This window comes from Eumetopias jubatus, unplaced genomic scaffold, assembly GCF_037043125.1.
Source record: "Eumetopias jubatus isolate StellerSeaLion01/CBP00866 unplaced genomic scaffold, mEumJub1_p1.0 scaffold_9, whole genome shotgun sequence".
In the NCBI taxonomy this organism is placed as follows: domain Eukaryota; kingdom Metazoa; phylum Chordata; class Mammalia; order Carnivora; family Otariidae; genus Eumetopias; species Eumetopias jubatus.
The window spans coordinates 106862980-106876843 of NW_028274815.1; the positions used below are offsets into that span (position 1 = coordinate 106862980).

At 39.2% G+C, this 13864-nt stretch overlaps 1 protein-coding gene across 2 annotated transcripts in view; it reads right to left on the bottom strand.

Moving 5' to 3' along the window:
* PLCB1 (phospholipase C beta 1) overlaps window positions 1–13864 on the bottom strand; it is a 696279-nt gene that overhangs the window by 629967 nt on the left and 52448 nt on the right. The gene's annotated exons all lie outside the window — the stretch shown is intronic.

Genomic DNA, 13864 nt, shown 5'->3' on the forward strand with positions numbered 1-13864 from the left:
TCCCATCTATGATCTTATTGGCTATTCCTTTTAGAAACATTTGCCCTTCAGTTTTCAAGATAATATTCTCTAACTTAATCCCATATCTCACTAACTGTCCTTCAGCAAGGGCTGCATCTCTCCCTGGACATGCCCATTCACTTCCTTCTCTACAATCATCACCTATCACCAATATCCTGGTGATACACACTTCTCACTATTTCCAAGGAGCAGACTCATCTTCCTCATTGCATGCTGACATCTCCACCTAAGTAGTTAGGCAGGCCCCTGAGCCCCGTAAATTCAAAACAAAATTCAGTCTTTTTCTTTTCATCACCACACTGGAAATAATTTTACATTAAAATAAAACAAAACAATTTTTCCTTCCTAATTCCCCATGCCATTTAGGACATCACCTTCTTCCTGGAAACTCAAAGGTGACCACTCCCCATCATCTTTCTTTTAAATTTTTTATTGTTATGTTAATCACCATATATTACATCATTAGTTTTTTAATAATTTTTTATTGTTATGTTAATCACCATACATTACATCATTAGATTCTGATGTAGTGTTCCATGACTCATTGTTTGTGCATAACACCCAGTGCTCCATGCAGAATGTGCCCTCTTTAATACCCATCACCAGGCTAACCCATCCGCCTACCCTCCTCCCCTCTAGAACCCTCAGTTTGTTTTTCAGAGTCCATCGTCTCTCATGGTTCGTCTCCCCCTCTGACTTACTCCCCTTCATTCTTCCCCTCCTGCTATCTTCTTCTTTTTCTTTTTTCTTAACATAAGTTGCATTATTTGTTGCAGAAGTACAGGTCTGTGATTCAACAGTCTTGCACAATTCAGTGCTCACCGTAGCACATACCCTCCCCAATGTCTATCACCCAGCCACCCCATTCCTCCCACCCCCCACCACTCCAGCAACACTCCGTTTGTTTCCTGAGATTAAGAATTCTTCATATCAGTGAGGTCATATGATACATGTCTTTCTCTCATTGACTTATTTCACTCAGCATAACACCCTCCAGTTCCATCCATGTCACTGCAAATGGCAAGATCTCATTCCTTTTCATGGCTGCAGAATATTCCATTGTGTATATATATACAACAGCTTCTTTATCCATTCATCTCTCAATGGACATCTTGGCTCTTTCCACAGTTTGGCTATTGTGGACATTGCTACTATACACATTAGGGTGCACGTACCCCTTCAGATCCCTACATTTATATCTTTGGGGTAAATACCAGTAGTGCAATTGCTGGATCATATGGTAGCTCTATTTTCAACTGTTTGAGGAACCTCCATACTGTTTTCCAGAGGGGTTGCACCAGCTTGCATTCCCACCAACACTATAGGAGGGTTCCCCTTTCTCCCCATCCCCGCCAACATCTGTTGTTTCCTGACTTGTTAATTTTAGCAATTCTGACGGGTGTGAGGTGGTATCTCATTGAGGTTTTCATTTGGATTTCCCTCATGCCGAGCGATGTTGAGCACTTTTTCATGTGTCTGTTGGCCATTTGAACGTCTTCTTTGGAAAAATGTCTGTTCATGTCTTCTGCCCATTTCTTGATTGGATCATTTGTTCTTTGGGTGTTGAGTTTGATAAGTTCTTTATAGATTTTGGATACTAGCCCTTTATCTGATATGTCATTTGAAAATATTTTCTCCCATTCTGTCGATTGTCTTTTGGTTTTGTGGACTGTTTCTTTTGCTGTGCAAAAGCTTTTTATCTTGATGAAATCCCAATAGTTCATTTTTGCCCTGGCTTCCCGTGCCTTTGGCGATGTTTCTAGGAAGAAGTTGCTGCGGCTAAGGTCCAAAAGGTTGTTACCTGTGTTCTCCTTTAGGATTTTGATGGACTCCTGTCTCACGTTTAGGTCGTTCAACCATTTTGAGTCTATTTTTGTGTGTGGTGTAAGGAAATGGTCCAGTTTCATTCTTCTGCATGTGGCTGTCCAATTTTCCCAACACCATTTGTTGAAGAGACTGTCTTTTTTCCATTGGACCTTCTTTCCTGCTTTGTCAAAGATGAGTTGACCATAGAGTTGAGGGTCCATTTCTGGGCTCTCGATTCTGTTCCATTGATCTATGTGTCTGTTTTTGTGCCACTACCATACTGTCTTGATGATGACAGCTTTGTAATAGAGCTGGAAGTCTGGAATTGTGATGCCGCCAGCTTTGCTTTTCTTTTTCAAGATTCCTCTGGCTATTCGGGGTCTCTTCTGGTTCCATACAAATTTTAGGATTATTTGTTCCATTTCTTTGAAAAAAGTGGATGGTATTTTGATGGGGATTGCATTGAATGTGTAGATTGCTCTAGGTAGCATTGACATCTTCACAATGTTTGTTCTTCCAATCCATGAGCATGGAACGTTTTTCCATTTCCTTGTGTCTTCTTCAATTTCTTTCATGAGTATTTTATAGTTTTCTGAGTACAGATCCTTTGCCTCTTTGGTTAAATTTATTCCTAGGTATCTTATGGTTTTGGGTGCAATTATAAATGGGATCAATTCCTTGATTTGTCTCTCTTCTGTCTTGTTGTTGGTGTATAGGAATGCCACTGATTTCTGTGCATTGATTTTATATCCTGCTACTTTACTGAATTCCTGTATGAGTTCTAGCAGTTTTGGGGTGGAGTCTTTTGGGTTTTCCACATACAGTATCATATCATCTGCAAAGACTGAGAGTTTGACTTCCTCTTTGCCGATTTGGATGCCTTTGATTTCTTTTTGTTGTCTGATTGTTGTGGCTGGGACTTCTAAAACTATGTTGAATAGCAGTGGTGATAGTGGACATCCCTGCCGCGTTCCTGACCTTAGGGGAAAAGCTCATAGCTTTTCCCCATTGAGAATGATATTTGCTGTAGGTTTTTCATAGATGGCTTTTATGATATTGAGGTATGTACCCTCTATCCCTATACTCTGAAGAGTTTTGATCAAGAAAGGATGCTGTACTTTGTCAAATGCTTTTCCTGCATCGATTGAGAGGATCATATGATTCTTGTTCTTTCTTTTGTTAATGTATTGTATCACGTTGATTGATTTGCGGATGTTGAACCATCCATGCAGCCCAGGGATAAATCCCACTTCGTCGTGGTGAATAATCCTTTTAATGTACTGTTGGATCCTATTGCTAGTATTTTGGTGAGAATTTTTGCATCCATGTTCATCAGGGATATTGGTCTGTAATTCTCCTTTTTGATGGGGTCTTTGGTTTTGGGATCAAGGTATTGCTGGCCTCATAAAATGAGTTTGGAAGTTTTCCTTCCATTTCTATTTTTTGGAACAGTTTCAGGAGAATAGGTATTAATTCTTCTTTAAATGTCTGATAGAATTCCCCTGGGAAGCCATCTGGCCCTGGGCTTTTGTTTCTTGGGAGATTTTGGATGACTGCTTCAATTTCCTTAGTGGCTATAGGTCTGTTCAGGTTTTCTATTTCTTCTTGGTTCAATTTTGGTAGTTGATACATCTCTAGGAATGCACCCATTTCTTCCAGGTTATCTAATTTGCTGGCATAGAGTTGCTCATAATATGTTCTTATAATTGTTTGTCTTTCTTTGGTGTTGGTTGTGATCTCTCCTCTTTCAATCATGATTTTGTTGATTTGGGTCATTTCTCTTTTCTTTTTGATAAGTCTGGCCAGGGGTTTATCAATCTTGTTAATTCTTTTGAAGAACAACCTCCTAGTTTCGTTGATCTGTTCTACTGTTCTTTTGGTTTCTAGTTCATTGATTTCTGCTCTGATCTTTATTATTTCTCTTCTGCTGGGTTTAGGCTTTATTTGCTGTTCTTTCTCCAGCTTCTTTAGGTGTAGGGTTAAGTCGTGTATTTGAGACCTTTCTTGTTTCTTGAGAAACGCTTGTATTGCTATATACTTTCCTCTCAGGACTGCCTTTGCTGTATCCCAAAGATTTTGAACAGTTGTGTTTTCATTTTCATTGGTTTCCATGAATTTTAATTCTTCTTTAATTTCCTGGTTGACCCATTCATTCTTTAGTAGGATGCTCCTTAGCCTCCATGTATTTGAGTTCTTTCCGACTTTCCTCTTGTGACTGAGTTCTAGTTTCAAAGCATTGTGGTCTGAAAACATGCAAGGAATGATCCCAATCTTTTGGTACCGGTTGAGACCTGATTTGTGACCTAGGATGTGATCAATTCTAGAGAATGTTCCATGGGCACTAGAGAAGAATGTGTATTCCGTTGCTTTGAGATGGAATGTTCTGAATATGTCTGTGAAGTCCATTTGGTCCACTGTGTCCTTTAAAGTCTTTATTTCCTTGTTGATCTTTTGCTTAGATGATCTGTCCATTTCAGTCAGGGGGGTGTTAAAGTCCCCCACTATTATTGTATTGTTGTCAATGTGTTTCTTTGCTTTTGTTATTAATTGCTTTATATAATTGGTTGCTCCCATGTTAGGGGCATAGATATTTACAATTGTTAGATATTCTTGTTGGATAGATCCTTTAAGTAGGATATAGTGTCCTTCCTCATCTCTTATTATAGTCTTTGTTTTAAAATCTAATTTGCCTGATATAAGGATCGCCACCCCAGCTTTCTTTTGGCATCCATTAGCATGGTAAATGGTTTTCCATCCCCTCACTTTCAATCTGGGGGTGTCTTTGGGTCTCAAATGAGTCTCTTGCAGACAGCATATTGATGGGTCTTGTTTTTTAATCCAATCTGATAGCCTGTGTCTTTTGATTGGGGCATTCAGCCCATTTACATTCAGGGTAACTATTGAAAGGTATGAGTTTAGTGCCATTGTATTGCCTGTAAGGTGACTGTTACTGTATATTCTCTGTGTTCCTTTCTGATCTATGCTGCTTTTAGGCTCTCTCTTTGCTTAGAGGACCGCTTTCAATATTTCTTGGAGGGCTGCTTTCGTGTTTGCAAATTCCTTTATTTTTGTTTGTCCTAGAAGCTTTCTATCTCTCCTATTTTCAATGACAGCCGAGCTGGATATAGTATTCTTGGCTGCATATTTTTCTCATTTAGTGCTCTGAAGATATCTTGCCAGTCCTTTCTGGCCTGCCAGGTCTCTTTGGATAGGTCTGTTGCCAATCTAATATTTCTACCATTGTAGGTTACATATCTTTCTCCCGAGCTGCTTTCAGGATTTTCTCTTTGTCTCTGAGACTCGTAAGTTTCACTATTAGATGTAGGGTATTGAACTATTTTTATTGATTCTGAGAGGGGTTCTCTGTGCCTCCTGCATTTTGATGCCTGTTTCCTTCCTCACATTAGGGAAGTTCTCTGCTGTTATTTGCTCCAATATACCTTCTGCCCCTCTCTCTCTTTCTTCTTCTTCTTGGATCCCAATTATTCTAATGTTGTTTCGTCTTATCGTATCGCATATCTCTCGAATTCTGCCCTCGTGATCCTGTAGTTGTTTCTCTCTCTCTTTCTCAGCCTCTTTATTTTCCATCATTTGGTCTTCTATATCGCTGATTCTCTCTTCTGCCTCATTTATCCTAGCAGTTAGTGCCCCCATTTTTTATTGCACCTCATCAATAGCCTTTTTGATTTCGACTTGGTTAGATTTTAGTTCTTTTATTTCTCCAGAAAGGGTTTCTCTAATAACTTCCATGCTTTTTTCAAGCCCAGCTAGTATCTTTAAAGTCATGATTCTGAACTCTAGGTCCGACATCGTACTATTGTCCGTATTGAGTAGGTCCCTGGCTGACGGTAGTACCTCTTGTTCTTTTTGCTGAGGTGACTTTTTTCGTCTTGTCATTTTGTCCAGAGGAGAATAGACGAATGAGAGAACAAAATGCTAACAGGTTAACAACGTCCCCAGCAAATATACTGTATACAAATCAGAAAAGACCTGAAACCAGGGGAATAGAAAGGGAAAGAAAGAAAAAAGAAAGAGAAAAAAAAGAAAAAAAAGATAACAAAAACAGAACAATACAAAAAAAGCAGAATATGATCAAATATGATCAGGCTAGTGCATAGATCAGTGCCACACACTAGATTTTGGGCGTATTTTGGTCTGTTAGAAAAAAGTGCCTCCTAAAATTTTAAAGGAAGAAAGATATATATGTACAAAATAAGGGTTGATACAATGAAGGGATGGAAGATGACTGTAAAGATGAAAATTATAAAAGATTTTATAAAAGGAATTGATAAGTTGTTTAAAAAAAGAAAGAAGATTTAAAAAAAATAAAGAAAAAAGGGAGAGAATGTGATCAGGCAGGAGACTAGAACAAAGCCATACACTAGTGATTTAGGGTATATTTTGATCTGTTAGAAGAAACTGTATCTCAAAATTTTAAAGAGAGAACAACTTATATATATATGCCAAAAATAAGGGTAACTACTATGAAGGGATAAAATATGACTCTAAAAATGAAAAATAAAAAATGTTTTTTTTTAAAAAGGGATTGATAAGATGTTGGTTGAAAAAGGGAAAAAGAAAAATTAAAAAAAACAGTTAAAAAAATTAACTTTGATGAACTAATGAATCATGGTAAAAAAAAAAAAGCCATGAATTCTATGTGCAGTGTTCCCCTAGCGCTAGAGTTCTCCCGTTCTCCTGGATCAGTAAACTTGGTCTTGGCTTGCTGGCTGTTCGTGTTGATCTTCTGGGGGAGGGGCCTGTTGCCGTGGTTTCCAAATGTCTTTGCCGGAGGCGGAATTGCCCCGCCCTTGTTGGTCTGGGCTAAGCAAGCTGCTCGGGTTTGCTCTGAGGAGCTTTTGTTCCCTGCAAGCTCTCGGTACAGCTTTGGAGGACCAGGGTGGCCGTGATCGTATAGTGGTTAGTACTCTGCGTTGTGGAGGACCAGGGTGAAAATGGTGGCCTCCCAATCTCCACCCGGAGGAGCTGAGAACTCGGGGCCCCGCTCCTCAGTGCACCCCCAGAGAAAAGCAGTCACTCCCGTCTCCCTGATCTCCGCCGCACTCTGTGCTCACCGGGCCTGTGACCGAGCGTTTCTGTCTCTGGCACCCGACCCCGTGTGGAGTCTCCAAACCCAGCAGATCCCTGCGGTGCGCTCCCGCGCCGCTCCTCCCAGGGTAGAAAGGGGAGTCTCCCCAGCTCTGCCGCTTGTTGGGTCCCTGCTGGAGGAGCAGTGGCCCGACTGGGCCGCGGATCAAAGTTTATGGCAACCGCGAGCTGAGAGCCCGCGCCTCGGCTCCGTCTCTGCAGCCGGCTTCCCCGCTCCGATACCTGGGAGCTCTGCCGCACTCAGGCAGCCCCGGTCTTTCTGTGACCCCAAGGGTCCCGAGACCACACTGTCCCGCGAGGGTTCCACCCCCCCGCTTAGCCACTGGAGCGACGTCCCTCCGTGAAGCCGACTTCTAAAAGGTCCGATTTTGTGCTCCGCAGCTCTATCACTTGCCAGCAGTGGCCGACGGAGGCCCCCTCCCCGCCGTCTATCCTCCCGAATATCGCCTCAGATTGACTTCTCCGCACATCCTACCTTCCAGTAAGTGGTCGCTTCTCTGTTCAGAGAGTTGTTGCTACTCTCCTCTTCGATCTCCTGTTGAGTTCGTAGGTGTTCAGAATGGTTTGATCCCTATTCAGCTGAATTCCTGAGACCAGACAAAATCTAGGTCTCCTACTCCTTCGCCATCTTGCTCCGCCCCCCTCCTCCCCATCATCTTTGCTTCTTTCTCCTCCTTCTCCACAGTGAATTTTTCACCCAGTTTATGTCTGTCATGTTTCTTCTATATTCCTATCACCACTACCATTGTTCAGACTCCAAAGTGCATTCTCAACTCTGTAGTGATCTTTATTTACTTTCTCCAGATTGCGAATGATTCTCCATACAACTGTCAGATGAATCTATATAAGCTTATAATAGATATCCCCATCCAGTGTAACCTTTCCTGCTCCATAGTCACATTCACTGCACCACACACATCCTATGTTATTTGCCATTCTCAAAAGAAGCAAAGTGCACCCTTGATTCAGTGCTTTGGCCCCCTTCTACCTGAAATAAACCTCCCTTCAAGGACTAGACCAAATTCTACTTTCTCTGTGTGTCCCTCATCTCTGTTCCCACATCCACCCCAAACCTCTGCAAGACAGATTAATTCCTCCCCTGTGCTCTCTCAGCACCTTATTCATGATATAGAATATCAATCATGATATTATCTGATGTGATCATTGTAAACAGTCCCTTTTCTGTTATGACATTTTCATTGTGTTTGAAAACCCAGAACACAATGTATTGCTTAGTACACAAGGTACTGTCAATACATGTCAGTGAATTAAGCAGAGAAACAAGCAACCTCCCATGTATGATATCAGAATTATCTAGCCCAACAAATATTTGAATGGCTTCAGCATTTGAATGTCTGCATATCTGTTATAAATACCCACAGACATAGATATCATACACACAGACTGTGTACTAAGGGTAAGCACATGCATGCAAACACAATACATACAATGGCTGAAGCTCCTAAAAGTATAATATTGACATTAACAACCATAAAAAAAAAGTAGGCAAATGCCAAGAAGCCAGCAACAACATCTGAAAATACTGACTTCCTGAATATAGTGGCTGAGGGAAAAAATTACTATTAAAATTAGCCATATTGGAAACTCATTCTAATGCAAGTACTAAATATAGTCAAGAATCAAGGACCTACAACACCCATCACAGGTAAAAACTGTACACTTCTTCATTCATACTGTAGGTAAACTGTATTCTTCATGTATCTGCTCATTTTTTTTAAAGTTATTTTCCTTTAAGTTCATTCGGCATTAATCTAAAATCATGTCATTGACTGAAAATGTCAAATTTTGCTCCACAGGTGGAGAACATCACATTTTTTTCCAGATATTCATCTTGCTTCTGTATGCTTAGGAATTCCAACTCCTTGCTAAAGTAAATCTTCAGCTCTGGCTGAGTAATAGTCTATATGAATTGGATAGATTCCTGAATTAAATTTTCTTCTCTAGTTATATTTTGAGATTAAGGCTTACTTCTGCATTAAGCACAGAATCATTGTTGAATTAGGTAGATACTGGATTTATTTTAAGCCTGAAACCTATAGCAATTCTCTTGGGCATCCCAGCTGGTACCATGAAGAATATATTTGAAGCTCCTGCTAAAAACAGCTTTGGAAATTTTTCTCTGGTTTTAAAATAAGAATTGCATAACCCTATGTTGGTCACATATATGGAGGAGCAAACCCTAAGTTATCTATTCAAGATTTAAAGGCTAACAGAATAAAATACAGTATCTAAAATATAAGAAAGAAGTAGGTGACTATTTTTATAATGTTGACAAAGAACCCTTTTCTTTTTTATCTTTTATTTTTTAATTAAATTTTATTATGTTATGTTAATCACCATGCATTACATCATTAGTTTTTGATGTAGTGTTCCATGATTCACTGTTTGCGTGTAACACCCAGTGCTCCATTCAATACGTGCCCTCTTTAATACCCATCAGTGGGCTAACCCATCCCCCCACCCCCTCCACTCTAGAACCCTCAGTTTGTTTCTCAGAGTCCATAGTCTCTCATGAAAGAACCCTTTTCTTAATAACACATAAGAAAGGAACAAAAGTAAATAACTGAGAAGATTTGAGAACATAAAAAAAATTAAATAACTAATAAAAAACAAGACAATTACTCCAACTTATTTTATGAAGCTATATTATCTTGATACTGAACATGGAAAATCCAAGAAAAGATAATCCTAGATCTGTCTCACATGTGAAGATAGAAGCAAAATAAAATACTAGCAAGCAGATTGCTGCAATGAGCTAGTAGGGTTTATCCTAACATATGAGAAGAGAAAAGCTCATTTCAGTATATGCAGAGAAGTCATTTGACAAAACTTAACACCTATTTATGACTGTTCTAAAGCCCTTAATAAATCTGATCTAGAAGAGAACTTAACTTATTAAAGGAGTATCTTCTCCATATTTGAGACAGACATCATACGCAAGAGTAGAACATAAGAAGCAGCCCTTTAAGATCAGGGAAAATACTCAGCCCTTTAAGATCAGGGAAAATTTATTCCGTATTGTACCAGAGGCCCTAGGTGATTCAAGAAGATAAATGAATGAAAGAATTGAATGAGTAATAAATTAAATAATGATAAAAGTATTTGGAAAGAAAAATGTAATTATGTACATATTACATATTTATTACTTTTCTACATGGAAAATCCAAGAGAATCTTCAGAAAAATTATTAGAACGAAAAAGATAGTTGATGTCCTGGGGCACCTGGGTGGCTCAGTCAGTTAAGCATCTGACTCGATTTCAGCTCAGATCAAGATCTCAGGGTCATGAGATAGAGCCACAGGCAGACTCTACACTGGGCATGGAGCCTGCTTTGGAGCCTGCTTAAGATTCTGTCTCTCCCTCTCCCTCTGCTTCTCCCCTCACTGACACACATTCTCTCTCTAAAAAAAAAAAAAAAAAAAAAAATAGTCGATGTCTTGTTAAAAATAGGGGAAGTTGAATGAGATGTATATGGGAACACTCTGTACTATTTTGCAACTTTTACATAGATCTAAATTACTTCAAAAAAAAGGTTAATATAGTTTTCCAATCTGCTAATGACCAAAATATACGTGATCTGTTCCCATCAGTTTTATTCTCCTACTTTTTTCTCAAATATGTAGTTTTATTCCCTCTCCTCTGCCACCACCTTAATTCACCACCACCCCGACCCTCCCGCCTATGTCTATTCCCTCTACTAGTTTTTGGCATCCACTCTGTTGTGACCTTTCTCTCTCCTACTTGATGTCTCTCCAAAATCTTTCCATGGATTCCCATTGACCGCAGAATAAAGACATCCTTAAGGCCTTCAATGGCCTTAAGTCCATTTATCTCACCTGTTTCCTCCTTTAGCTATCCAAGCTCCCCTGCATTGGCCTCACCTTGTAAAGTTCTACAGGTGACAGAGATAAAGCTCCTCCATGTTGCAAAACTCTACAGGACTCACCTAGAACATGAGGTACACACCCCACCTGCACCCACACTTTACCTAGACCTCAGCCCCCACTAGCTCTGTGTACTCCAAGGCCACAGCTTCAGGCATATTCCTTTGTCATATACTTTTTTTTATTTTTTTTTATTTTTTTTTTAAAGATTTTATTTATTTATTCATGAGAGACAGAGAGAGAGAGAGGCAGAGGGAGAAGCAGGCTCCCAAGGAGCAGGGAGCCCGATGTGGGACTCGATCCCAGGACCCTGGGATCATGACCTGAGCCGAAGGCAGACGCTTAACCATCTGAGCCACCCAGGCGCCCTGTCATATACTTTTTTTTAAAGATTTTATTTATTTATTTCACAGAGAGAGAGAGAGACAGCGGGAGAGGGAACACAAGCAGGGGGAGTGGGAGACGGAGAAGCAGGCTTCATGTGGAGCAGGGAGCCCGATGCAGGGCTCGATCCCAGAACCATGGGATCATGGACCTGAGCCAAAGGCAGACACTTAACCAACTGAGCCACTCAGGTGCCCCCTTTGTCATATACTCTGGCAGAATGGCCTACTCCCCCCTCCATAGCTCAACTGATAATTGATCTATCTCAATTGATAGTCACCAACATTTACTGAAGAATTCATTGATTGTAAGACTCCTTTACAAAGCTCTATGACATGTGGTACAAAATAGATGATCAATAAATATTTTCAGCATGATGAATACAGAAATGAATGAATAAAGACTGTATTTAGTATAAAGGCCATATCACCTCTATCTGTATAAATTGTTGTGTTATGAAGAGAAGGAGCTTTATCTTGAATAACACAAAGATAAATTATTGCCATATCTTCCAAGCTTCTTTCCAAAAATTTTTTCTTTTTGCATAGTTTCTTCTTTGCTTTCCTGAAAGATTTTCTACTTAATAGCATGTGGGAAAGCCCATCTCCATAAGTAGAATAATTATGTAAAATGTATTTTAGAATATTTTTTCTACTTAAAGCAGAGAAAGAGGCTGCTAAATTGGGTATGCAAATTAGATTCAGTATAAGGTACCCTGAAGAAGCCATCCCAGGTCTAAAAACAATTAGATATTATGAAACACCAGTTGAAATTTTCTGTTTCTTCTCTCTATTAACTCTGCTCTTTAGTGGGGTTAGTACATTACTTCAGTGAGCGAGAGTTGGTTTAGACAGATAATATCATGTGACCACTGATGAAATTCCCTTCCCCTTCTAATATGAAAAAATGTGAGTCTTCTAGCAATGAGATAACAATATCTTTTTGCTATCAAATCTTTTGGGAAGTTGTTTTCTTTTGTTTTCACTTTAAGTAATCTCCCCAGTGTGGGGCTTGAACTCACAACCCCAGGTTCAAAGGCTGCAAGTGCTACCAACTGAGCCAGCCAGGCACCCCGCTATCAAATCCTTTTGAAAAAAAAAAGGTTAATATTTACATAGTGGATATAGTTTATTTATTACAGTCACATTAACAGATGTCTTGGCTGAAAATACATCAGCCTTTCCCACTTCAGCAAATATCCCATGAATCTAAAAAATAAATGTATCCATGTCTCCATCTCCTTTTCCCTTTCTCATCACACTTTTTTTGCCTGAATTATAGGTGTAGCAATGAAACAGACATGTATCTTTCTTAAGTTCGATGTATTTTCACATCCTTAAGTCGGTGATTGAAAATCTGAATATTTATTTTGACATGGCAAGTATGATTATTTCAACTGCTTATTAAATATTAAAAATTTAGCTGTATATCTACATTAAAAAGAAAAGTGACATGATGCACATACAGGAATCTTTCCAACATTGGCACTTAGGACTGCAAAACACAGTGACAGATAACACTCATATCTCATAATTCTTCAGAAATACTTATCACAGCCATGTTGTATCAACCCAAAGAGGGACTAGATTTGAAATAAGGTCAGAGGCTTAGAATGCCCTAGCAAAATTCACAAAGGAAATGGTCTTAAATAAGGAAGACACAATTTTCCTACACTGGGGGTAAATACTAGATTTGATTCCAAAGTATAATTAACAACATAAAAATCAAAGTAAAGGTGGTGCACACAAGCTAAGAGCTTTGTTTGTTTGCTTGCTTTTCACATAAGAGAAGCCAAGAAGAAACCTATATGTTGGCTCCATAGTGTTCAGGAATTCATGTTTCTATCTTTCTCCTCTGCTGTCTTATAAATGATTTTCAATTATCAAGGTCATTTCATTGGCCGAGATGTCTACTGGGGCTCTGGACATCAACTCAATATTTAGGAAGAAGAAAGCAGGGTAGAAAGGCCCTCATACCTGAATAGATTCATGTATAAGTACCAAGATATCTCACACTATCTCACTGGTCTTAGAGCCACACCTAGCTGCAAGGGAAGCAGGAAAAAATTATTTAAAGCCTAGAGGACAGTGTTTCAGTTTAAAATCAAAACAATTAGGATAGGTGTTGGGGTGAAAAATTAGCCGTCTCTGCATATATGAATGCAATAATTCTCTTTTTAATTTCTTTCACTAACTAGTACAAGAACACAGATCAAAACATTTTTTAAGTATAAAAAGGTTTACATGGTGAAGACTTGTATCCACCCCTGACTCCATCTGCCGGTTTCCACCCACCATAAAACATTTTTATTCCTTTTTTTTTTTTTTTTTTTGTATCTCCTTCTAGTTTCTTCATGCAAACACATGCAAATGAGATTATCCTTGTTTTCCTTTCAGGACTTATCTCCAAATCAGTACACAGGGCATATCTTCATTCTTCTTCTTTTTTATTTTTCTTATACAGCTGCATAGTAGTCCATGGCTGGATCTACCAGGGTTTATTTGATTGGTTTCCATTTTCAAACATTTGATTTGGGTTTTGATCTTTTTCTGTTAACAAACAATGCACATAAATTCTTCTGCATTGTGCATAAGTGACTCTGTAAGAAAAAAATATAGAAGCTGGGCTGCAGGACAAAG